This window comes from Diplotaxodon limnothrissa, linkage group LG3 (genome assembly GCF_057381915.1).
Source record: "Diplotaxodon limnothrissa isolate DT_005_m linkage group LG3, D_limnothrissa_male_GT1.1, whole genome shotgun sequence".
Classification (NCBI taxonomy): Eukaryota; Metazoa; Chordata; class Actinopteri; order Cichliformes; family Cichlidae; genus Diplotaxodon; species Diplotaxodon limnothrissa.
The window spans coordinates 55,099,606-55,124,980 of NC_140598.1; the positions used below are offsets into that span (position 1 = coordinate 55,099,606).

General features: G+C 40.1%; 1 pseudogene; it reads left to right on the top strand.

Moving 5' to 3' along the window:
* The first annotated feature begins 1,714 nt into the window (after positions 1-1,714).
* On the top strand, positions 1,715-2,678 carry LOC146636624 (uncharacterized; annotated as a pseudogene).
* The last annotated feature ends 22,697 nt before the right edge of the window (positions 2,679-25,375 follow it).

Below are 25,375 nucleotides of genomic sequence, written 5' to 3' on the forward strand. Positions count from 1 at the left end.
TCTAAAGTGCTTGAAAAACTCTTTGCACAAAGATTTGATAGTTTCATTGAAAAACATCAACTGTTAAGCGAAAGTCAGTACGGATTTCGACGGAACAGATCAACAGCAATAGCATTAATGAATACTATTGAAGACATTTCATCAGCAACACATCATAATAAATATACTATAGGGGTATTCATTGATTTAAGAAAAGCTTTTGACACTCTGCAACACTCCATCTTGATTTCTAAGTTAAGAACTTATGGTTTGAGAGGAATAGTATTGAACTGGTTAAGCAGCTATTTAGATAATAGGTTTCAGTATGTGCAGTGTTTAGGCAATTCATCTGATAGAATGAAAATAGAATGTGGGGTCCCTCAAGGTTCTGTTTTAGGACCAAAACTTTTTAATTTATATATAAATGACATTTGTGATGTGTCAAAAATGTTGAATTTTGTTTTGTTTGCAGACGATACAAATTTTTATTGTTCCGGAGAGAACTTGAAAGAATTGGCTAAAATTATGGTTATTGAAATGAAAAAAATTAAAAAATGGTTTGATGTAAATGAGTTATCACTGAATCTGGAAAAAAGAAAGTTTATGATATTTGGAAACCGTGTAAAGGAGGAAGAGATAGCATTATCTGTACAGGGAGTATTAATTGAAAGAGTGACAGAATTCCGTTTTCTGGGTGTAATAGTGGACGACAAGTTAACATGGAAATCACATATTGAACATGTTAAAAAAAAAGTTGGCTAAAAGTATTTATATCCTGGGTAATGTTAGACATATATTAGATTACAAGACAATGAGAATATTATATTTTTCATTGTTTCTACCCTATCTGAGCTATTGTGTTGAAGTATGGGGGAATACATACGTGACTAATATGAAACCATTATATTTATTACAGAAGAGAGCGCTTCGAATTATGCATAATGTTAAATATAGAGAACATACTAATAGTTTGTTTATAAAATCTAAATTGTTAAAACTAGAAGACATAGTGAAATTACAGACTTTAACTATTATGTTTAGGGCAAAAATTAAAACACTACCTCTTAAGTTACAAAGTTTATTTGTATTGTGTTCAGAGAATGGGGATGGCAGAAGGAAGTTTTATTTTAAGCACCGGTTTGCTCGAACCACACAAAGGCAAATGTGTCCAACAGTCATAGGCATTAGAAACTGGAATTCTCTCAGTGATCATCTTAAGTGTTGTATAAATGTTTCTCAATTTAAAATCTGCTATAAGAATAAAATGATAAACCAAGATGAAGAAGTTGAAAAGAATAGAATTTAATTGTAGAAAAATGGTCCTTTTAGTTTGATACTTAGTGGTATTGTTCATTGTTGAGTATATTGTTCTGTTTGCTTTGTTTTGTTTTGTTATGTGCAGAAAATTGTCATAGTGTAATTTTGGTTGCCTACTTGTATTACCACAGATAGGGGGCAGGTATCAATAAGAATTTATTCTTCTTCCTGCTCCTTTTCATGCATGGAAACAGTGTTACTTTAATTGAAAGGAAGGTTGTGTATGGGAATGCATTACTGCTGTACCATGTGTGAAACAAAAAAATAAATAAATAAATAAATATCGGACAACCATCCATCTAAAAGTAGCAAAGTAAGGTCTGAATATCTGTTGAAAAGTAAAAGGCCACAGGGAAAGCTAAAGGCTCTGCCTGAAACTCTGATTGTGGGTGACTCTGCTGTAAAGGATGTACAAAGGATGTGCGGTAAGAACACTAAAGTCCTCTGCTTTCCTAAGGATATGGTCAACAACCTGAAGGAGAGAATTCTTCAAATTGCAGATGAATATCCAACTGTGACAAACATTGTTCTGCATACAGGATCAAACAATGTGTCCAAACAACAGTCGGAGGTTCTGAGACGGGACTTTACTGGATTATTAAATACTGTAAACTCTCTGAATGCAGCTGTATTCGTCAGTGGACCTGTACAGCCCGTCAGAGGAGGAGACGAGAGATTCAGCAGGTTGTTTGCACTGAATAAATGCCTTATATCAGCATGTACTGACCACTCAATTTTTCATAAACAATTTTAATATTTTTTGGGAACGCAGGCATCTGTTTAAAGCAAATGATTTAATTTTAACAAGTCAGGGGTGAAACTGTTCACCTCCAACTTGTTTTATTCCATACGTCATCCATCTGTGCTTGGTGCCAAGACTGAGATAAATGAGGAGTTATCTCATAAAGAGGAACAAACAGTACTGCAAGAACAGACAGCCCAGCAGAAACCTTGAGGAGGAGCCTCATCTGCCCCCACCCGGGAAGAGCCTCAGAAAGGAGAGACATCTGAGGCAAGAAGAGGGTTCCCTATTTGCCTCCAACTCTCTCAACAACACCAACGACCAGGACCAGGACCAGGGACCACGATCTTCCCCAGTCCCCCAAACCCCTGACAGGCCATCACCCTCCTCCACCTCCCTTTCTCCCTCCTCCCCACACCTGAAATTCACTGAGAAGATGATGGAGCGGGTCAATGCTGGGATCAGATCTCCCCCCCGGCCCAATCCCTTTTTGTCCCCCATAAACCCCCCACCCGAGCAGCCAAAGGTTTGCCATCGAGCCCCATCCTCAACAGAGCAATCGAAGTCACATTGCCCAGCCTCGCCCCCCTTAGTTCCTCCTTACCACCTTCATGCTCTGTCTCCGCAGTCTGATGTGTGATTATGGCAGTGGTGACTTTTCCCAGGAGAAGCTGGGACCCTGTTTACTAGAAGGTTTTAAAATTTCTGTACTTTTAGGTGACAGAAGGAGACATGTGGCCTGGTCAAAAAACAGAGAGCTGCACTCTAAAAGACCTTTAAACATAGTAAACATACCTTGTGTGCCACAGACTGCTCCCAAACACGAGGGGACAAATAATACCTCTAAAACACTTAAGCTGGCTTTATTGAACGTTAGATCTTTAGCTGTCCATCCATCCATTCACTTCCGCTTATCCTTTTCAGGGTCGCGGGGGGCGCTGGAGCCTATCCCAGCTGTCATAGGGCGAGAGGCGGGGTACACCCTGGACAGGTCACCAGTCTGTCGCAAGGCTAACACACAGGGACAAACAACCATTCGCACTCACATTCATTTGCACATTCACACCTAGTGACAATTTGGGTTAGCCAATTAACCTATCCCCACAAGCTGCATGTCTTTGGACGGTGGGAGGAAGCCAGAGTACCCGGAGGGAACCCACGCAGACAACATGCAAACTCCACACAGAAAGACCCCGGCCTGATGTTGGAATTGAACTCAGGACCTTCTTGCTGTGCGGCAACAGTGCTAACCACCGTGCCACCGTGCTGCCCTAGATCTTTAGCTGGGAAAACATTTTTAATTAATGATTTAATCACTGAGCACAGCCTTGATTTTATGTTTTTAACTGAAACTTGGTTGGACCAAAGTAACAGTGGAGCTGTTCTCATCGAGACGACCCCTCCTAACTACAGTTTTATCAGTGAGGCCAGGGTGAGCAGGAGAGGAGGGGGGGTTGCTGTCTTATTTAATGAATCATTTCAATGTAAGCAGCTATCTCCTGGAAGTTTTCAGTCTTTTGAATATGTGGCTTTACAGCTGAAGGCCCCATCCAAAGTTGTGTTTCTTAATGTTTACAGGCCTCCCAAACACTGCACAGACTTTTTTAATGACCTCAGTGAACTGCTGTCTGTGATCTGTGTTGATTTCAACTGTGTAATTATTGTTGGGGATTTTAACATCCATGTGGACAACCCTCAGGGCAAAGGGACTAAAGACCTGAGTAACACTCTGGGCAATTTTGAGCTGACTCAGCATGTAACAGAGGCCACACATAATAGAGGACACACTCTTGACCTACTGATTTCCAAGGGCCTGAGCATTTCAAAGGTTACTGTGTCTGATGTGGGCCTGTCTGATCATTACTGTGTTTTCTTTGAAAGTAAAATCTCAGCCCACACAAATATATCAACAGCAGTGATCACAAAACTGTGTATAACTGAATACTGTAGTGAGATCTTTAACCAGGTCTTCCATTAACACCTGACCTGTCCAGAGGTTCAGTCAATGAGCTCATCAATATCTTCAATGCTAAAATGTTAAATGTTATGGACACTATTGCTCCCATTAAGGTGAAGGTTATCTCTGGAAGAAAAAAGTCTCCATGGAGAAACTCCACACTAGTGAAAAATGAAAAAAGACAGTGTAGGAAAGCTGAGCGCAGATAGAGAAAAACAAACCTCCAGGTTCATTATGACATTTATAAAGAGAAACTTCGCAATTATAATTTACAGCTGAGGAGTGCAAGAAGGTCCTACTTCTCTGACATCATCACCAAAAACAGCCATAATGCTCGGGTCTTATTTTCTACAGTTGACAGGCTAACAAACCCTCCTGTGTCAGTGGCAGCTGAACTTCATTCGACCATGGCCTGCAATGACTTTGCCAAATTCTTCACAGAAAAAATCCAAAAGATTAGACAAGCAATTGGTACATCAACAGCAGATTCAGGATATGTACTGTGTCCACCGAAAAACTGTTTAAACACCATCAAACGGTTTTACCCTATTAACAGCAAAGACCTGGAGGACATCTTAGGTCAACTGAACTCCTCCTCTTGCTGTTTAGATGTCCTGCCAACAAGTTTTTTCAAAAAGGTCTCAAAGACTTTGGAGTCAGACCTGTTACAGATCGTCAACTTTTCTTTAATGTCAGGTGTGTTTCCAGAACCACTAAAAACTGCTGTAATCAAACCTATACTGAAAAAGGACAATCTTGACAAGACACAAATAAACAACTACAGGCCGATCTCAAATCTCCCATTTTTAAGTAAGATCATTGAAAAAGCAGTTTCTCAACAGCTCAGTTACTTCTTAAAACAGAATAACTGCTACGGTGCCTTCCAGTCAGGTTTTAGACAGAACCACAGCACTGAAACCTCTCTGACCAAAGTGTTTAATGACATATGTCTGAATACAGACAGTGGAACAATGTCAGTCTTAGTTTTACTGGATCTCAGTGCAGCATTTGATACAGTTGACCACAACATATTACTCAAACGACTGGAGAACTGGGCAGGTCTTTCAGGAACTGTACTAAACTGGTTCAAAACATACGTAGAAAACAGGAAATACTTTGTATCAATAGGTAACTTCACATCTGAGCAGACAAGTATCACATGTGGAGTTCCCCAAGGTTCCATCTTGGGACCCCTTCTGTTTAACATTTAGATGCTCCCACTTTCAAAGATTATAAAGAACAACAAAATAAACTACCACAGCTATGCAGATGACACACAAATATATATCACAATGTCACCAGGAGACCAAGGCCCTGTACAGGCTCTTGGTAAATGCATTGAGGAAATTAATGATTGGTTGTGCCACAATTTTCTCCAGCTAAACAAAAACAAAACTGAAGTAATAGTCTTTGGTGCCAAAGAAAAACAATTACAGGTCACCAGAGAACTTCAATCTATACACCTAAAAACCACAAACCAGGCGAGAAATTTGGGTGTAGTGATGGATGCAGACCTAAACTTAGAAAAACACATTAAGACAATAACAAAATCAGCTTACTATCACCTCAAGAATATTTCAAGGATAAAAGATCTGATGTCTCAACAGGACCTGGAAAAACTAGTCCATGCATTCATCTTTAGTAGGCTTGACTACTGTAACAGCATCTTTACAGGTCTACCTAAAAAATCAGTCAGACAACTACAGCTCATTCAGAACTCTCACTAAGGTCTCACTAAGACCAAAAAAGTGGACCACATCAGTCCAGCTCTGAGGTCTTTACACTGGCTGTCTGTCCGTCAGAGGATAGACTTTAAAGTTCTGATGCTGGTCTATAAAGCACTGAATGGTTTAGGACCAAAATACATCAGTGACCTCCTGACCCAGTATGAACCTTCCAGATCCCTCAGGTCATCTGGATCCGGTTTTTTATCAGTTCCCAGAGTCAGAACCCGTCAGGTTTTATGCTCCATATATCTGGAACAAACTCTCAGAAAGCCTCAGATCAGCTGAAACACTCAGTTTCACACAGTTTATTTAAACCCAGGTTGAAGACTTACCTGTTCTCAGCTGCATTTGAATAAAACACCAAATCCACACTTTTAAGCTTAAATTTCAAAAAGTTTTTTTTAATCAATTTTAAATCATGCTTTTTATTTGTTTTTGTTTTTTAATGTCTCTGTAAAGCACTTTGAATCACCTTGTTGAATTGTGCTATATATAAATAAACTTGCCTTGCCTATATAGTATGGGAGGACACCTACTGTGTATCTGTTTGAGTACAAGAGCCCTTTCTTTAGGTGGACCGCTGGACTCCTGGCACCGTTTTTTTAAGGAGGCAATCACAGGGTCATATCTTGACCCACATACACACATAAACCCCCCCCCCCACACACACACACACATACATATACATACACAGACTGGTACTCTTTGTTCACGTATATTCCTTTTGAGATGTCATATGTTAATGAGACTATGCATATTCATGTAACCACAATAAAGAGCAGTGCTACGGGGCGCTGACTGAGAGTGACTGGGGTTCGAGCGGTAGCGCTCATCTCGGTCATCTCCCTCGTGCACGAGATCACACAAAGAATTCTGCCTGGTGTCCTATGATGTGCTAGCTGCAATTGTCTCGACTGTTCCACACTGTAAAAAAAAAAAATCATGATATAAAAGTATTTTACTGTGTATTTTACAGTTTTGTACTGTTCTTCTAGAACAGTAGTTCTTAACCTTGTTGGAGGTACCGAACTCCACCAGTTTCATATGCGCATTCACTGAACCCCTCTTTAGTGAAAAATAAAATATGATTTTTTTCAAATTCAAGACATAGATATGTTTTTTATTGGTGCACAAAATGAGCCGTGCCTGTCACGGTGGAAGCTCTGCCGAACCCCCGAGACAGACTCACCGAACCCCTAGGGTTCGATCGAACCCAGGTTAAAAACCACTGTTCTAGAATATCATTAAATTCACATAAATAGACTGTGATTTAACATGTCAAATGTAAATTAACATAAAATCACTGTAAATGTAATAAAACATAATTTTCTTGTTTTTTTAAAAGTATCTGTCTGTACATATGCATATTTAGATTGTTAAAATACATTCACAAATGCATCATAATTTCACAAATATTTGTCCATTATTTGAAAGATTGAACTGTTAAATTCAAATGTAATGCTATGGAAAAATATATAAAATGATTCGTATAAACTTTTTTTTACATCAAATAATAATTATTATTATTATTGTTGTCTGGTGGCTGGGTACTCTTCCTTTGAAAGAGCACCCAGCCACTGGTACAGATATGTGGACGACACCTGGGTCAAAATCAAGACACAAGAAGTGGAATCCTTCACTGCGCACATTAACGCTGTGGATAAAAACATCAAGTTCACCAGGGAAGACACAAAGGACAACTGTTTGCCTTTCCTGGACAGCACTGTGCACATTGAAGAGAACGGCAAACTCAACATCGAAGTTTACTGGAAGCCCACACACACGGACCAGTACCTCCTCTTTGACTCCCATCACCCTTTGGAACACAAACTTGGAGTAATTAGGACCCTACACCACCGGGCAGAACATGTTCCCTCTAAGCCTGAAGGAAAAAAGAAGGAACACACACATGTAAAGGAAGCACTCAAAACATGCGGCTATCCTAAATGGGCGTTCTTAAAGTCAGCAAAGAGGCACAGAAAAGAAGACCAGACACCAGCGAGGGAGGATAAGAAGGACAGACGCAACAACATTGTCATCCCCTATGTAGCCGGTGTATCAGAAAAACTCAGGAGAGTTTTCTCCAAGCACGACATCCCGGTGTATTTCAGACCCAGCAACACGCTCAGACAAAAACTGGTTCACCCGAAAGACAAAACGCCAAAACACAGACTTAACAATGTGGCGTATGCTGTACAGTGCAGCGAGGAATGCCCAGACCTCTACATTGGAGAGACCAAACAGCCACTTCACAAGCGCATGGCACAACACAGAAGAGCCACCTCCACAGGACAAGACTCAGCAGTCCATCTGCATCTTAAGGATAAAGGACACTCTTTGGAGGATGCCAATGTTCACATTTTGGACAGAGAGGGCAGATGGTTTGAAAGAGTGAAAGAAGCCATCTATGTCCACTGTGAGCGACCATCTTTGAACAGAGGCGGGGGTTTACGACACCAACTCTCTGCCAGTTTTGAGATCCCTTCCCAGACGCCTTAACGCCCACTCACATCACATCCTGGGCCATCTGACCTCAGGAATTCGCATGATAAGGTGGGGCCAGGTTTCACAATGAACACACCCGAAACTCTGGCTGATTGGGACCCACACCCAGTTTCACACCTTGGCTCAGGCGATTAGAGGATCATCAGGGGGTCCTTTTGTCCCTCTGCGGGGGGTTACTCCCACTAGGTTTATATCTGGGACTCTCCACCATTTGACCTTAGAACTGAAGAAGCTTCTCGGATGAGAGGTGAAACGTCTTCAAGCAACTTAAAGAAGTCCAGACGCTTTTCTTTGCAAGCTCCTTTGACTACGATGACCTGGATGACTCAGAACCTTCACAGACATATTATTATTGTTATTTAGGGCGATCGTGGCTCAAAAGTTGGCAGTTTGCCTTGTAATCAGAAGGTTGCTGGTTCGAGCCACGGCTCGGACACTCTCGGTCGTTGTGTCCTTGGGCAAGACACTTCACCTACCATCTACTGGTGATGGCCAGAGGGGAATTATAAAGTGGAATTGTAAAGCACTTTGATGGTCTCATAAAGCACTATATGAATGCAATCCATTATTATTTAAACCAACTGTATATTTCTGTACATTTAAGTATTATCATTAATATTGCCGCATTCATTGAGTGATACATCTCCTGTTGTCAGGCCTGCAGGTATCAGGCTTGTGATGTTCTCCTTTATCTCATAGTGGACTGTAAGGAAGAGGACTCCCTTACTATATTTATTTATATTATCTGTATAGCACTTTAGAGCACACCTTTCACTTTATTAAAAGCACCTTATCAAGCACTTTATTTAGCATGGCACTTTAAGCATGGATTTGCACACACAAGAAGTTTAAATATTTATTGACTATTTATTGGGAATTTTAAAATCAGTTGGTAGCCTTATTTCAGATCCGGCACAGCTGCTCCTCATCAAGGAATGTGGTGGTTGTCTGTCAGGAGAGAAGAATGGTGGTTGTGATCAAGGTTTACCAGTAAGGAAAACTAATGCAAATTTGTGTGTGAAATCTAGGGATAAAAGTGGTGCAAATAGGTGTTTGTAAGATAATGATTACTCACCTTTCTTGCCTGTGTCCTCTTCAAGGTGTTTGGGCAAATGTTTCCCCGGGGGTCCAGACACCATTTAAAGGTTCCGGGAGAGACCATTGGTAAAGAGAGTGTGGTGAATCTTTTTGTGCTTGGGTTTCTGGGTTTTTATAATATTGGGTTTGGTGTATCATTAAAGTGTGAAATATTTATTAATATGTAAATGTATTTATGTATTTATATTGATATATTGTATACTGTGGTGGAAGGTTGGGATTTAAGAATTTACCTGAGTGGAATAATGGTTAAGTCTGTGACAGCTGCACATATTTAAGGCTGCCAGTTGTCATTAGAGTGTGGATTTTTGTGCTGTGAAGAAGCTTGACAAATTAATTGTTGTAAGGAGAGCTGTATAGCAAATAAATGCTTTTTTTGTTCCACTACACTTGCCCTGAGCAGGATTCGAACCTGGCCCTTCTGGTACTGAAAGCAGGTACTCATCTCACTGCACCAAACTCTTTCTCACTACACTTGCCTTGGTCCATCTCACTGTGTTTCCAGCCGCTAAGGGCCGCACTGTTACATGGACAGAAATTATTTTTTGGAGTGGCACAAATAATTTATGTGGCATCAAATTTGATGCAGAACACCTGATTGTTCTGTAAGTAGTTTGAAATGCTTATTTTAAAAAACGCCTTGGCTGCATTTTTTGGTAAACAGCTGCAAAAAACTTTGGTTTTTTTGCATAACTCTTGCATAAGTAATTATATAGTTACTTTTTTGAAGAAGTAACTATATAATTAATTGCCCAGCATTGTATCATTATATACTGTATTTTGCAGACAGAGAGTTACAGGACTCTCTCCCAGACCACAGACTCATAATACAAGTCAGAGCTTTATAAAAAGAAAGAAAGTTGTGTTTACAAAATTGGAGTTCAAGTTATTTTTACTTCCAATAGTGTTAACATACTACACAGTTCATGAACAAGATTTTTTTTTTAAATTTTCATTGTATGTGGGCTAAAGCACTTAATTAAAAGTAGTCTAACATAAATGTAAATGCTGTAATTTGATTATTTTAATAAACCATGTAACTTGGATGGATTCGATGTTGGCGTGCCCAAAGTGCACACGTCTGCTGTTGCTCACAGTGGTCCAAGGGACCACTCAGGGAGTTTGTGGGTTCGCTCAGACACATGAAAATTTAGAGGGAACATTGGCGTCGAGTATTGTTATAAGAATTCCCCCCCTTAATAAAACCTGTCTGGTCAACATCCACAATAGAGCACATTACTTTTTCTAGCCTAAGAGCCAGTGTCTTTGAAAGTATTTTATTATCAACACCAAGAAGGCTAATAGGCCTGTAAGATGAGCATGACTCCGGATTTTTATCTTTTTTAGCTATCAATGTTATATTAGCCTGGTACATAGATTCTGGGAGTTTCGATTCTTCAAATGCTTTATTAAAAACCCTTAATAATAAACTATTTAACTTCACTTTCATTACCTTAAAAAATTCTACTGGGAAGCCATCTGCCCCAGGACATTTCCCTGACTGGAGTGCAGCTATAGCTTTATCCACCTCCATCAATGTTATGGGTGACTCCAGCAGGCTAACCTGATCTTCAGAGAGCTGAGGGAATACTAAGTCATTTAGGAAAAAGCCTGAGTTAAGCCTTGTTATGTCCATCTCAGACTGGTATAAATTTGTATAGAATTCTCTAAAGCAGTGGTCTCCAACCTTTTTTGCCCGACATTATTTTCACGGACCGGCCTTAAGGTGTCACGGATAAATACAACAAAATAAAACTAGTACCGGTACCGAAAAAAAGGAGATTTATTGATAACACACCTGAAAAGACCCAGGAAAACCAAGTTAACGATAAAAACGATAACAAAATAACGCTGAAAACCGATAAAAACCCTGAAAACCATACATTTCACACCTGAGCCTCAACTCTCACAGCCCGGTACCAAACGACTCACGGACCGGTACTGGTCCGAGGCCCGGGGGTTGGGGACCGCTGCTCTAAAGCACTTATTAATCTGACTGTTTCCTACTTGCCTTTCACCATTCACATCCACAATAGCTGTGATAAAAGAACTTGATGGAGTATTCCATGCAAGACAAGCCAGAAAGCGGTTAGGCTTATTAGCTGATTCAAAAAGACGTTTTCTGGCAAAAAGGACATCTCTTTCAGCCTTTCGCATTATCAAATTATGCAAGGATGTCCTAGCAATATTAAACTCACTTAATGTTTCAGCTGATTTTGTTCCCAACGTTTTTCTTTAGCGAGTAACTCTTAGTTCTTCTCCATGTTTGAGCAATGTTAATATTTAACTTTGAAGTACTTTATGGTCAAAAAGCTCTGTCAATATATACAATACTGCAACTCAGTTAAAGTACAGTAACAGTTTATAGGACTGGACTGGGGATCAGTGAAGCAAGGCTCAAAGATGCTTACCCTTGGTTTTAAAAGGCATATATATTCTGCTATTTATGTCATGACGCCTCCACAAATATGTATATTCTTGACTATAGATTTTTTTTTATCCCTCATTAAATAAGGGGTAAATAAATGTGATCAAATTAAACTGACCATATCAGCATATAGCCAAAATGCATACTCTGTGGAATGTATCTGGAATTTGAAATAATATGGAAGCAAAGGTGGGGGAATATTGTTAAATCATGCATGAGGCTGCTACAACTGTAGTTTGCCTTCACCAGTGTGTGAATGTGAGAGTGAATGAATAGTGGCATTGTAAAGCGCTTTGGGTGCCTTGAAAAGCGCTATATAAATCCAATCCATTATTATTATAAACAGTAATATTTGTCAAATTTGTGATTACTAACTACTGTTTAGGGGGCCCAAAGTTTCACAAATACCACAGCTACCGTAATGATTTGTTGCTTATTATTTAATCTTGAATTTAGCAGGTATGATGAGTCTCTTTGGCTTCCCCCAGAGCTTAATGAATGCTATATAATTTTAAATTCATCACTTGTTGTGAATTCTCCCACAGACAACAATGTCTCTCTGATTCCTCTTGTCAGTCATTAGTTACCATCATTCATACCAGAAGTATTACAGAAGTATTTTACATGCCACCATCAAAGTGCTGGGACTGTTAGTTCAAGGAGTGTGCGCTTATAATGGTAGAGAAGTTTGAGGAAGAACTGGCAGGGGATGGGGTGTGGAACCTGTGGCTATGTGTAACGGAGCAAAAGTGATTTTATTTCCACAGTGTCTTTTTTTTTAAAGGAAGGAAACCTTCCTCCAAACGGACAGAGCAGTGGAGCCGCCAAGGGAAAGCACACGAATAAAATCTGTATAATTAAAATATAATTTATTATATTTAAATAGTTAAAAATGTAAAATGAATTAAAACAACCTTGGCCAAGGGGTAACACAATAAAAATCAATAAAACACAACATTAAAAGTCCAGTGGCATCCGCCACGATATAAAAGTCACAAAGAACTAAAAAAGTCCAGCAAAGTGATGTAAAAGGGAAACCCAGCAGAGTCCTCGCCTTCCTCCCCGCATTCCGCGTCCTGGTACGCTGAAGAAAGGGAGGGAGCAGCAGTCACTATTCTTTTCGGCAATTTTCATTCAATAAAAGGGGATAAGTCCCCGGGTGGGCAGAGCTCTCAACTCCGCCCGCCGCTTCTTTAAAACTGCAAATCGGCACCAGCTGTCTCGCCGCCTCTGCTCTCCCGCAGTGCACAAGCTGGGCTCTCGTTGCTACTGCCGTCCGCCTGTTCGCTCCGCGTCGCTGGTGCTGTCCGTCCTCCTCGAACGCCAAGCTCCAACCCTCTTATGTGTCACTCAGCACTCTGTAAATTACACTGCCTTTCCTCTCAGGTGTGTCCAATTAGTAAAAATGGGGAAAGGCGGAGTCTCTCCAGGACAATTTGACGGTATAACCAAAACATGCAATCTAAATAAAACACTGCACAAAATATAACCAGTACATGCAATATAAAAATATAAATAAGTACACTTCACATTAAAATACAGCACAGCAAAACAACATCCGTCCTTCCCTAGATGACATCTGCATGCCACACACAGCAAGTGAACTGCTCCTATTTGGATTAAAACATCTTCCAGCTGTGTTCAGTTTCTGTAGAAAAATGCACATGAGTATTCAAGCTCTCAGTTGATATTACTCTTTCAGTGGATCAGATGCTTAAAATGACTTCATTCATGGATAAGAATTCAGAGTTAAACAGGTAAATAAACATAGCTCAAATCAGGGTTCATGCTATCAAGGCTAAGCAAGGCGAGGCTTTGCTCCTTATGCCTTGTGTTTTCTGTTTGCATCTAAAAAATTTGGAATGTCATCTCATTTTTTGGCAACACACTTAGCGTGTAAAGGCCTTTACATTTATAGTTCAACATTCAACATTTGCATCATAGACTAAACTACCTCTTCTTTCAGTGGGAACAAAGTCCCTTTTTCATACCCAGTCCTTCTTCCTGATATTGCTGTCATTCGGAACCGCTACATCGATCACTACGGCCGCCTTCTTCTGTTTGTCTACCACCACTATGTCCGGTTGGTTAGCCACCACCATTTTGTCCGTCTGTATCTGGAAGTCCCACAGGATCTTAGCTCGGTCATTCTCCACCACCCTTGGGGGCATCTCCCATTTTGACCTCGGGACTTCCAGGTTATACTCGGCACAGATGTTCCTGTACACTATGCCGGCCACTTGGTTATGGCGTTCCATGTATGCCTTGCCTGCTAGCATCTTGCACCCTGCTGTTATGTGCTGGATTGTCTCTGGGGCATCTTTACACAGCCTGCACCTGGGGTCTTGCCTGGTGTAATAGACCCCAGCCTCAATGGATCTTGTACTCAGAACTTGTTCTTGTGCTGCCATGCCATGAGATATATATACATATATATATATATATATATATATATATATATATATATATATATATATATATATATTAGGGGTGCAACGATACACAAAATTCACGATTCGGTTCGGTTCGATACTTTGGTGTCACGGTTCGATATTTTTCATTTATTAAAATTATAAATATATATTTTAACTCAAAAGTACAGTTTTTAAATTTAACCCTAACCCTTGTGCGTGTTTTTTATTTTGACAGAGAATACGCACCTGCGGACCACTTATGTGCAGCCCTGGTTATTTAGCTCATCATATCGCAGCCACAGAAATTATTTTGTCCATGAAACCATAAAGCTGCACTTTCTTTTTGCCTTATAGTCTGATTTGTCATAACTAGGGATGGGTACCGGTGTGTTCTGACATAAACGGTAGTAACCAGACCGAAAAGCAGCACACATTTCGGTGCTTTATTTCGGTGCTTTTTTTTTCCTGAGCTGTGATACACTTCTAGCCAATAATTTTTACGTTTCCGAGAATAGTAGGCGGGCCCAGGTACGTACGTTCTTTTAGAGCAGAGCTACAGATTAAAAATGTCCAAGCCGAAGCGGTCAAAAGTCTGGCTGTACTTCACAGCAAAATATGCAAACTCAGCAGCCTGCAACAAGTGCTTTAAGCTGATACTGTGATACTGTGCAAAGGAGGTAACACCTCAAATCCGATGAAACACCTGGCGACGCATAGCATTTTTTTTAAAAGCCCAGAAATGCGCCGTATTTGATAGCTTGCTGCGAGACCTCACACCGAGCGCATCTACTGTGGGTGGGTTGCCTGTTATGCAACATCCCCCAAAAACACGAAGAGGAGAGTCCTGGCCCCTAGCCCTGCCAGTGTAGCAGAAATGATGACGGATGATGATGGCAGCAGCAGCCGTTCTTTTCTGCGTGAGTAGCTAAATGTTGTTCGTGTGTAATTTACGTTGAGTAGGCTAACCACGTTATTACATTAATGCATGTAAGGTGAACTAGCAAACATCATCATAGCTACATGCAGCTGTCTTCTTGTTTGATGGCAGATGCTCCCTTCACCCTGGCCAAAAAGGCTAAAATGACCAAAGAAAAAGTGGAAAACAGTTAAACATGAGAGGTTTTTGGACAAAGTTTGTGTTTTTTCCATTGTTTAAGCACTGCTTCCAGCCAAGAGTGATACCATATATGCCCCATAGCTGCAGAAAAGGCTAACATTGTTATCTTTTTACAAAAAACAGCTGAACATGAGAGGTTTTTGGACCAATTTTGTGTTCTCCATTCTTTAAGCACCGGTTTGAGCACCGTTTGAGCACCGGCACCGTTTCAAAAGTACCGATTTGGCACCGGTATCAGATAAAACCTAAACGATACCCATCCCTAGTCATAACTTTTCCGTATTGTGGTAAGCTTTTCTTTGGCTGTCACTTCTTCACCCTGACCTGTCTTATTTGGCTCAGCAGAACTAAAATATATATCCTGCTGCTTTTACACACGCACTCACATAAGCTCAGCGATTCTCTGCATCCTCTTACATGTTTAAGCTGCGGGAGATTTCACTCGTCATGTTTGCATAGTAAGCTAACGATTGATAAGACGATGTCAGAGGAATTGGTGCGCAAATTATCATCACTCACCAATCAGTGCTGTCGCTCTCTATACACAGTTCGCGCGATTGCAAAGTGAAAGCAAAAAACAAGCGCAAATTCAAACGCGACTTCAATATGTCACATATTGACAGTGGCTCACCGATGCCAATGACATAATTACCCAGCTACATTTCCGAAAGAATGCAAAAGCATTGACATATATTTTTCCTACAATAGCCCGACGGGCAGGGAAGAGATAGATTTTGGTAGCCCAACTGGAAAAATCGCTAGCTCCGGGACATCGGGCTAGCGATATTGCAAGCCCTGTATCTGATTGAGCAATCACTCATCTTTGGAAAAGAGAGTTTATTACAGAGAAATGGCTCTTTCCAAAATAAAAGCTATACTATACGCTTCTTCTGGGCTATATTCTCAGCAGCATATTAAACATATCAGGTCCCCATAAGGATAATCATGTGCTAACGGCTGTCCAAATGACTCGGGTAAAGTTTGTAGCATGCATGCTTGTTGTTTTTGCACTAGGATGATGTAAATGTGCAGTCATATTCGTTGTGTTCCCACTAGTGCTTTCAGGTTAATCTCGTTGAAATGACCTTAACGCCACAACACGGCAAATCTCCGTTAACGAGCTACCCCTGATCGCCCCGTGCATGGGGCTAGACGGCCAACACGTTAACGAGCTAACTGCGCTAACACACTAGTTCCCACCCATGTAATTGAGCATTGCATGGCACATCCAACATACTGTTTTACTTTGGTCCATGACTGCTTACCTTCAGGGACATACGTCACATGAAAACCAAAATAATTCCAAACGCCAGATCTGAATGAGGGTGGGGGAGGTTCAATTTGCCATGTTGCAAGGAGAGCTTAACTTCTGTCTCACTAGCTTGCCCTGCGCTCTTCCTTCTGACTATGCTGTCTGTGTTGAGACAGTGGATCTGCGCTCGACAGTGCAGCCTAGGCGGAGTAGTCGAACGCAGATTCACTGAGCGCTCCACACAGACAGCATCGTCAGAAGGAAAGTTGATAAAATAAATTACAAATGTTGTATTGTTCGATACATATACGTACCGAACCGAAAGCACTGTATCGAACGGTTCAATATCGATACGAATATCGTTGCACCCCTAATAAATAAATATATATATATATATATATATATATATATATATATATATTGTAAGGTGGTGCTTGTCCATGAAGACCTCTAAAAGTCAGAACCAGAATCTTAAGAATATTGGGAGGAAGACAGGACAAAGATGAAGAGAGCCAGAGATTAATAATAACTAATAATTGAATGTAGAAAGGTGTATAAACAAAGATGTTTAACAAAAATGAGAGTGTGTCATGGTCCTGGGTCATTTGACCTAGCGTTCCTGTTTTTTGGTAATTTTGTATTATGACCTATGTATATGTTCTCTTTGCTTGTCTTAAGTTTATTTGCCTAGTATATTATAGTGTTTGGTTATCCTGTTTTGAGTTTCTTATGGTCCCTGTTTAGTTCCTTGATTATTTTATTCCCTCTGCGTCTCCCTCTGTGCGTCTCTGTTTGTGTGTTTGTCTGAGTTCTTGTGCCTTGTTTTCCCTTTCCGGTTTATTCCATTTTTATCCAGTTTTCCCAGTCCGTCATGTCTAACTCGTCTCTTCTCTCTCTCTCCCTCATGCTCCTTTGTGTTGCTTCACTCCCTCTCGTCTGCCTCTCCTCCACTCCTGTGTCACATTCCCCAGTTTCCTGTTTTATTGTCTCGTATTTCCACGTTTCACGTATCTTGTTTTGCTTTCCCTGTGGTGTCATGTTAATTTGTGTCAGCTGTGTCCCCCGTGCTGTGTTCATGTTATTTTTCCCAGTTTTGTATCCCTTTTCCTTTCTCAGCAATAAAGCTGCATTTTGAGTTCACATTTCACCTAAGTGAGGTTCTTTATGCATTCTATTCAAGTGAACTCCTCAATTGTAACTACTTTCTTTTTACTGCTATCTTTTCAATAGCAGTAAATCATGATTACTGTGTAAAATATATGAGTGTCTTTTGTCCTCTCTCCCTCCTCACATCTCTAGCCAGTAGTGGCAGATGGCTGCCCTGCCTGAGACTGGTTATCCCGGGGCGTTCTTCTTGTTAAATGGAAGTTTTTCCTTCCCACCGTGACGGCATGAATAAAATTGAATGGAATTTAATGTATAGATTTTAAAATTAAATCATTCCTTGGAAATCACTCATTTCTTTGTTCTTTCACAGTAGTTATGAAAACCAGATGCACAAGTGGCTATCTTCCTGACAAACACATGGGTGGCTTAGAGTACTTTTAGATCATTACACATTTTTGAAGAGATTTTGAACGTCATCTGTCAATATGAGCTAGCAGGCTCTATTGAGAGCCATCAGAAGATAAAAAATGGCTATTCAAACTTTGCAAGAAAAACTGGGAGAAAAATGTAAGCAGTTTGAAACAAAAGCTATCCCAAAAGGAAGAAAGAAACAGATTTTAAACGGTCTTTATTATATCAAAGATTTTATTTTGATAGTCCAAAATATTTACAGGCAGTCATAAATCAAAACAAATGGTGGCCACAGGATAGTTAATTAGATATAGAAAAACTGTTATCATTCAGATTTAGCACACTTTGATTAAATTGTTACTGTAATGTCCAGACTGTGCTAATCACCAGGTCTCTCTGTGTGACAGAGGCAGCTGGACACATGTTATATATGTGATGTACGGGCTTTAACCCTTTCACGCATAGTGGTTACTTTAGTGGACAGATATTAAAAGGTTGTTTTCTTGTATTTGTGACAGTGTTGATGGTATACTAGCACATAAGCTACCACATTGGACACTGATGTGTCACTCATGTCACCCTGCCACCCACTGGTCAGTCAGTGTTGTCCACTTAAGTGGACATGTAAAAAACTCCTTGATAAAAAATGAAGATCCAAAATCCTTTTTTATGCCAAAAGATGAATAAAAATACTTGAGAAAAAATCCTGATTGAGGTTGTAATAATTTATGCATGACAGGGTTAATTCTGAAACTGTCACACTTGTTGCGATCCCTGAAAACCATTTAAACTTGAATAGCTTTTGTATAATCTAGCAATTCTGTAATGTTGTGCAGGTGTTGCTGATATGATGAAAATCGAGTGTGCTCATTAACTTCAAAGCTATTTTTTGAATGTTCCGAATGAAAAGAGGGACAAACACCAAAGCCCTGCTGCCTGAGCCTGGGAGAGAATTTTGGTGACTAATAATACATAACAATGAGAATTTAAATAATGATAAATTTGAAAAATAGCAACTACTGTGCTCCAGTGCTTTTGCTTTGGTGCACCTAATTATGCGTTAAACTTAATTATGATTAAAGACTGTTGAGCATTTATACACAGAAAAGAGCTTAAAAACAGCTTGGCATACTAAAAAGCACAAATTATATACAATTTGTACATATGTGTATTCTTTTTCGTTCTTTTTTCATCATGTTCGTTAACACACCTGGAAACTTGAATTCAAACAAAGAGAGGAGTGCAGTGTACCTTACTTAAACACCACAACCACCACGAACATGTCAGTGCTTGGCTCACTTTTACAATCATTGTTACAACAATTCAGAGCATAAATGAAACTCAGGTTACTTCTTGCTGTACACCATTTATTTCAGAGCTACAGCCTATCTAATCTATGTAACATTGTGCTTCACATCAATGGGCAGGTGAGCTAATGAAAATAACACGCAGCTTGCAAAACCAGGTCTTTCACTGTCATAGACATTTGGGATCAAGACAAGCTGAAGGCAAAGTATTTTTTTTTCTTCTTTTACGTCACTTGATACAACACATTTTGCTACAGTCTCTGACGCATTTTTTTCTGTGTTATTGCTCTCCAAGGGGGCCATCAGGTGACTATCAATCAGGTGCTGCCTGCCTGAGTGTAATTAAAAGAAAGAACATTTATTACAGCATAAAAAATAAAATCTTGCTAGCTTTTTTAATATTTAAACAGAGGTGGGTCGAGTATCCAAAAATTGTACTCAAGTAAGAGTAGCATTACTTTAAAATATTATTACTCAAGTAAAAGTGAAATGTAATCGTCAAAAACGTTACTCAAGAGTAAAAAAGGACTTGGCGAAAAGACTACTCAAGTAGCGAGTAACTGTTTGAAATGTCCGATTTATTTTTTAAATAAATGCTATCAGACAAAGAAAAATTAATAAATATACAAATTTTAGTATTTTCAAAAGGAATATATGTAAAAACATCAACAAAATAAGGCACAACTATTTTAATTTCCAGATTTCAGTTTTAAAGCCTATTTAACCAATATCTACAGTAAATAATATAAATATATAAACAGTGCAAACAATTTCCAGTGCCAAGATATGCTGTAAACTTTATATTCATTTTTGCCTCAGAGAAAACATTAGAATGAGGCATCTTCAACATATGTACATACAAGGGATCTCAGTTTACCATAAGTTGTATGGGTGTGCATCTATTTCTGCATTTTTGCAGAAATAGATGCAAAAATGTGCCATTTCTTCACTCAATGAGGTGATGGTTAAGCTTCAGCAGCAGTTTGCTCTCAAGGTTCTTTCTGTGAAGCTGTAACTGTTTAGCAGTGAACAGGAGTCCTGCATCACTGAGAAGTCCTTCACAAGCTCCAGATGCAGGAAGAGCTGTATTGATTTTGATGGACAGCTTCTTGATGTGAGGAAAGCCATGCAATAGATCCACACCTCCAGTGAATGGACATGAAAGGTACCTCTCCAGCTTCCCTGCTTCTGGCTTTCCTAACCCCCAACAATATACTTTTCATGTTTGTACAATATAATATTTATATTGTACGAACGTGATAATATATTGTTCAAACGCGAAAGGTATATTGTTAGAACAATATACTTTTCATGTTATAACGTGATATAGCTCTGCTTTTCTTTTGCCTGGGTGGCAGCTCTACGCTTCCGTATCCAAGGCTTTTCAATGTGGCCTCACAAAATTATCTCGACTACAACAACCATGAAAAGAGTTGGATGGACATTGCTGCTCAATCACAGGTGCCTGGTCAATGTTTTTCATTAGTAATTTAGCAAAGTTGATGGTGGTGGTGTGTGTGTGTGTGTGTCTGTAAGACAGAGAGAGGGAGAGCGAGAGACAGATTTTGTATGATAAGCTTCATGTTATCGACGCACAGTTTGAGCAATCAGGTTGCATCAGAGCATCAGGCCGTCTAGTGTGAGACCCTGCATGGTGACCTATGAACTTTTAACCCCTGAGATTTAATTGTACAGTTTGAGCAGGAGCTGAATAAAAAAATCGCAGTGTTTGCCAAGCTTAATACAGACTGTTTAAACTAAACAAGCTGCTGTTTCACATAATAAACCCTGTCACCCGCAGTATTGCCTTCTGTTTTAACAGTTAGAGCAGTAGAGACGAGCTGTTCGCATGTGCGTTGAACTCTAGCGTCATTAACCAGGCTAGCTGTTAGCTTATAGCTCACGCTAGCTAACCAGCGTGCAGTTAAAAGGACAGCCGAAGCTGCACAAAACACCCACAAACTTCACAAACCTCACTACAACGTAGCGCCGAAAATATGACTCGCAGCTCGAGCTCGACACAGCTGCTGTAACATAAGACTGACATCCAGTTAACTACAGCTAAAAAGATATTTAGAGAAAACTTACCGTTTCCTCAGGTTACACGAGCTGAGTTTTTTCACGCTGAAAAGTTGGTTTGTTTTGGCTCTCACTGAAGACATAGCTGTTCTTTTGTACTGCTTTTAAACTAAACATTGTTTGTCTATGAGGCCAAGGCTGTCCATCCTCTTCAGCTCTAGCGTAGACGACTGGCTCTGCCATGTTATATTGTTTCTTCTTTCCGTGTGTCCACTACTTTCAGACGCTTGGGCCGCTCTGCCCGCCACAGTTTCAAACTGGTCATGTGACTGCATGGCCACATCTGATTGGTAAAAAAGTTACCGGAAACTCCACTGGCGGCGTGTTATCTAATGTGTTAAACTATTTATTTTTTTAAAAAGTAACGAGTCAAATTTTGCAAATGTAGCGGAGTAAAAGTAACGTTTCTTCTTCACAAATGTACTCAAGTAAAAGTAAAAAGTATCGTGCAAAAAAAGGTACTTTAAAAGTACATTTTTTTCAAAAACTTACTCAAGTAAATTTAACGGAGTAAATGTAACTCGTTACTACCCACCTCTGTATTTAAATATAGTTGTATTAGCGAATTCATAAAGCATCTTATATTAATATACACGCACACCCTAAAAATTTAAAAGCAAGTTCTTTGCTATGTTGGCAAGTACACTTCAGTGTGATGTTTTGGAAAAGTCTTTAAGATATAGATAAAAAAAAAAAAATAGAAAGCTAAAGGGAGAAGCTGGTTTGCCTAAACATCAAGAGCAGGTGGATGTGAAACTGTCTGTCAAAAAGAAAAGGTCTGAGCATTTTTCTTTACCTGATTTGTGTTGTTCTGCAATTGTTCTTCTGGGTTTGAATCATTGGAAGCAGGAAAGCTGATGCGGTTCACAATTGGATAATCAAAGATAAGAGGGGTCAGAGTGGCAATCTTGGGTGTATACTTAAAAAATATTGTGTTGGCCGTAGATGGGGGGAAAGATGTAGAGTTAACTTGGGGCCCTGTTGTGTTGGCTTGGGCAGTGTTTGGTGATGATTGCTCTGTAGAAAATAATGAAGGCGAACTCGACTCTATTACAGCAGTGGATTTTGGAACCATTACTGTAGATGGTAAAGGGCTGAATGAGGGTGAGGGTGTGACAGAGCTGTTTACATTTTTGTTAGCAACAGTTCCTTTACTTTGGGAAGGAGTCCCATTTGTTGTTCCCTCAGGTGTACTCTGAAATGTTTCCAGTGAAGTGTTTTCTGTCATGGTTGATTGTGCTATATGTTGTATGGCCTGAGTTGGTGTTACTGAAGTAGTTGTCACAGATGCTGCAGATTTGGTAAATTCTTGTGTAAACTGATCAGTACTGCTACCTTCCTCCTTGGTTGCTGGTCTTGTTACAGATGTGGGTGACACATTTGTGGATGCTGTGGCCAGTGGTTGCAGAGTTGTGCCTTCACCTGTATATGATGGTGTGTAGGTTGGTTTTGGGACATCTGTTGGCATTTCTTTTGATGATTTTAAAGTGGAAGTTTCTGTTTGCATGTTTGTTGTTTCATCGCCTGTACTTTGTTGTGATGCTGTGTTTCCTGATAAAGCTTTTTGATTTGATGTGATTGGAAACGATGTTGTGGTTAGGTTCGATGGTACTGTGCTATTTGTTGGTGTTGTGAATTCTGTTTCTGTGTATGATGTTGTCTGCCTTGTTGTAGTGATGCTTTCCTTTGTAGATGCTGTAGGCTCAGTTGTTGTTGCTGTAATAGACACTGTCGTTTGTGTTGATGTAAGGGCTGTTGTAGATGCATGTATATCAGTTGTGAGTGGACCAGACTGTTTGGGAGTTGTAATGGCCACTGTGTCCACAGATCCTGCAGTTTGGGTTTTCACCCCTGTTTTACTAGAACCATATGCACTGTTTGTTGGTGTTGTATGTCGGGTTGTTGTTGTTGAGCCATAGGTTTGATTCCCACCTGTGGATGGCTCTGTTGTAGATGATGCTGACGTTGACATCGGTGAAGCCGCTGATTTGGCTGTCTCTGATGGTCTAGCTCCTGCTGAAGTTTCTGACTGTGTTGCCGGAGTTAAGATTGTTGATAACTCCTGTGATGTTGCAAGCGAAGCTGTTGTAGTTTGCGTTATTGTGTTGGTCACTGATTCACCATATGATGGTGTGGAACCTTTACCATCTGTTGATCCAGCAGACTGATTTGAAGTTGTATACCATTCATTTGTTTTTGATGGGGCCGTTTCTGATGTGCTAGATCCTGTTAGAATAGCCGTACTTTTTGGTGATTCTGGTGTTCCCTCAGGTGTACTCTGAAATGTTTCCAGTGAAGTGTTTTCTGTCATGGTTGATTGTGCTATATGTTGTATGGCCTGAGTTGGTGTTACTGACGTAGTTGTCACAGATGCTGCAGATTTGGTAAATTCTTGTGTAAACTGATCAGTACTGCTACCTTCCTCCTTGGTTGCTGGTCTTGTTACAGATGTGGGTGACACATTTGTGGATGCTGTGGCCAGTGGTTGAAGAGTTGTGCCTTCACTTCTATATGATGGTGTGTAGGTTGGTTTTGGGACATCTGTTGGCATTTCTTTTGTTGATTTAAAAGTGGAAGTTTCTGTTTGCATGTTTGTTGTTTCATCGCCTGTACTTTGTTGTGATGCTGTGTTTCCTGATAAAGCTTTTTGATTTGATGTGATTGGAAACGATGTTGTGGTTAGGTTCGATGGTACTGTGCTATTTGTTGGTGTTGTGAATTCTGTTTCTGTGTATGATGTTGTCTGCCTTGTTGTAGTGATGCTTTCCTTTGTAGATGCTGTAGGCTCAGTTGTTGTTGCTGTAATAAACACTGTCGTTTGTGTTGATGTAAGGGCTGTTGTAGATGCATGTATATCAGTTGTGAGTGGACCAGACTGTTTGGGAGTTGTAATGGCCACTGTGTCCACAGATCCTGCAGTTTGGGTTTTCACCCCTGTTGTACTAGAACCATATGCACTGTTTGTTGGTGTTGTATGTCGGGTTGTTGTTGTTGAGCCATAGGTTTGATTCCCACCTGTGGATGGCTCTGTTGTAGATGATGCTGACGTTGACATCGGTGAAGCCACTGATTTGGCTATCTCTGATGGTCTAGCTCCTGCTGAAGTTTCTGACTGTGTTGCCGGAGTTAAGATTGTTGATAAATCCTGTGATGTTGCAAGCGAAGCTGTTGTAGTTTGCGTTATTGTGTTGGTCACTGATTCACCATATGATGGTGTGGAAGCTTTACCATCTGTTGATCCAGCAGACTGATTTGAAGTTGTATACCATTCATTTGTTTCTGATGTGCTAGATCCTGTTAGAATAGCCGTACTTTTTGGTGATTCTGGTGTTCCCTCAGGTGTACTCTGAAATGTTTCCAGTGAAGTGTTTTCTGTCATGGTTGATTGTGCTATATGTTGTATGGCCTGAGTTGGTGTTACTGACGTAGTTGTCACAGATGCTGCAGATTTGGTAAATTCTTGTGTAAACTGATCAGTACTGCTACCTTCCTCCTTGGTTGCTGGTCTTGTTACAGATGTGGGTGACACATTTGTGGATGCTGTGGCCAGTGGTTGAAGAGTTGTGCCTTCACTTCTATATGATGGTGTGTAGGTTGGTTTTGGGACATCTGTTGGCATTTCTTTTGTTGATTTAAAAGTGGAAGTTTCTGTTTGCATGTTTGTTGTTTCATCGCCTGTACTTTGTTGTGATGCTGTGTTTCCTGATAAAGCTTTTTGATTTGATGTGATTGGAAACGATGTTGTGGTTAGGTTCGATGGTACTGTGCTATTTGTTGGTGTTGTGAATTCTGTTTCTGTGTATGATGTTGTCTGCCTTGTTGTAGTGATGCTTTCCTTTGTAGATGCTGTAGGCTCAGTTGTTGTTGCTGTAATAGACACTGTCGTTTGTGTTGATGTAAGGGCTGTTGTAGATGCATGTATATCAGTTGTGAGT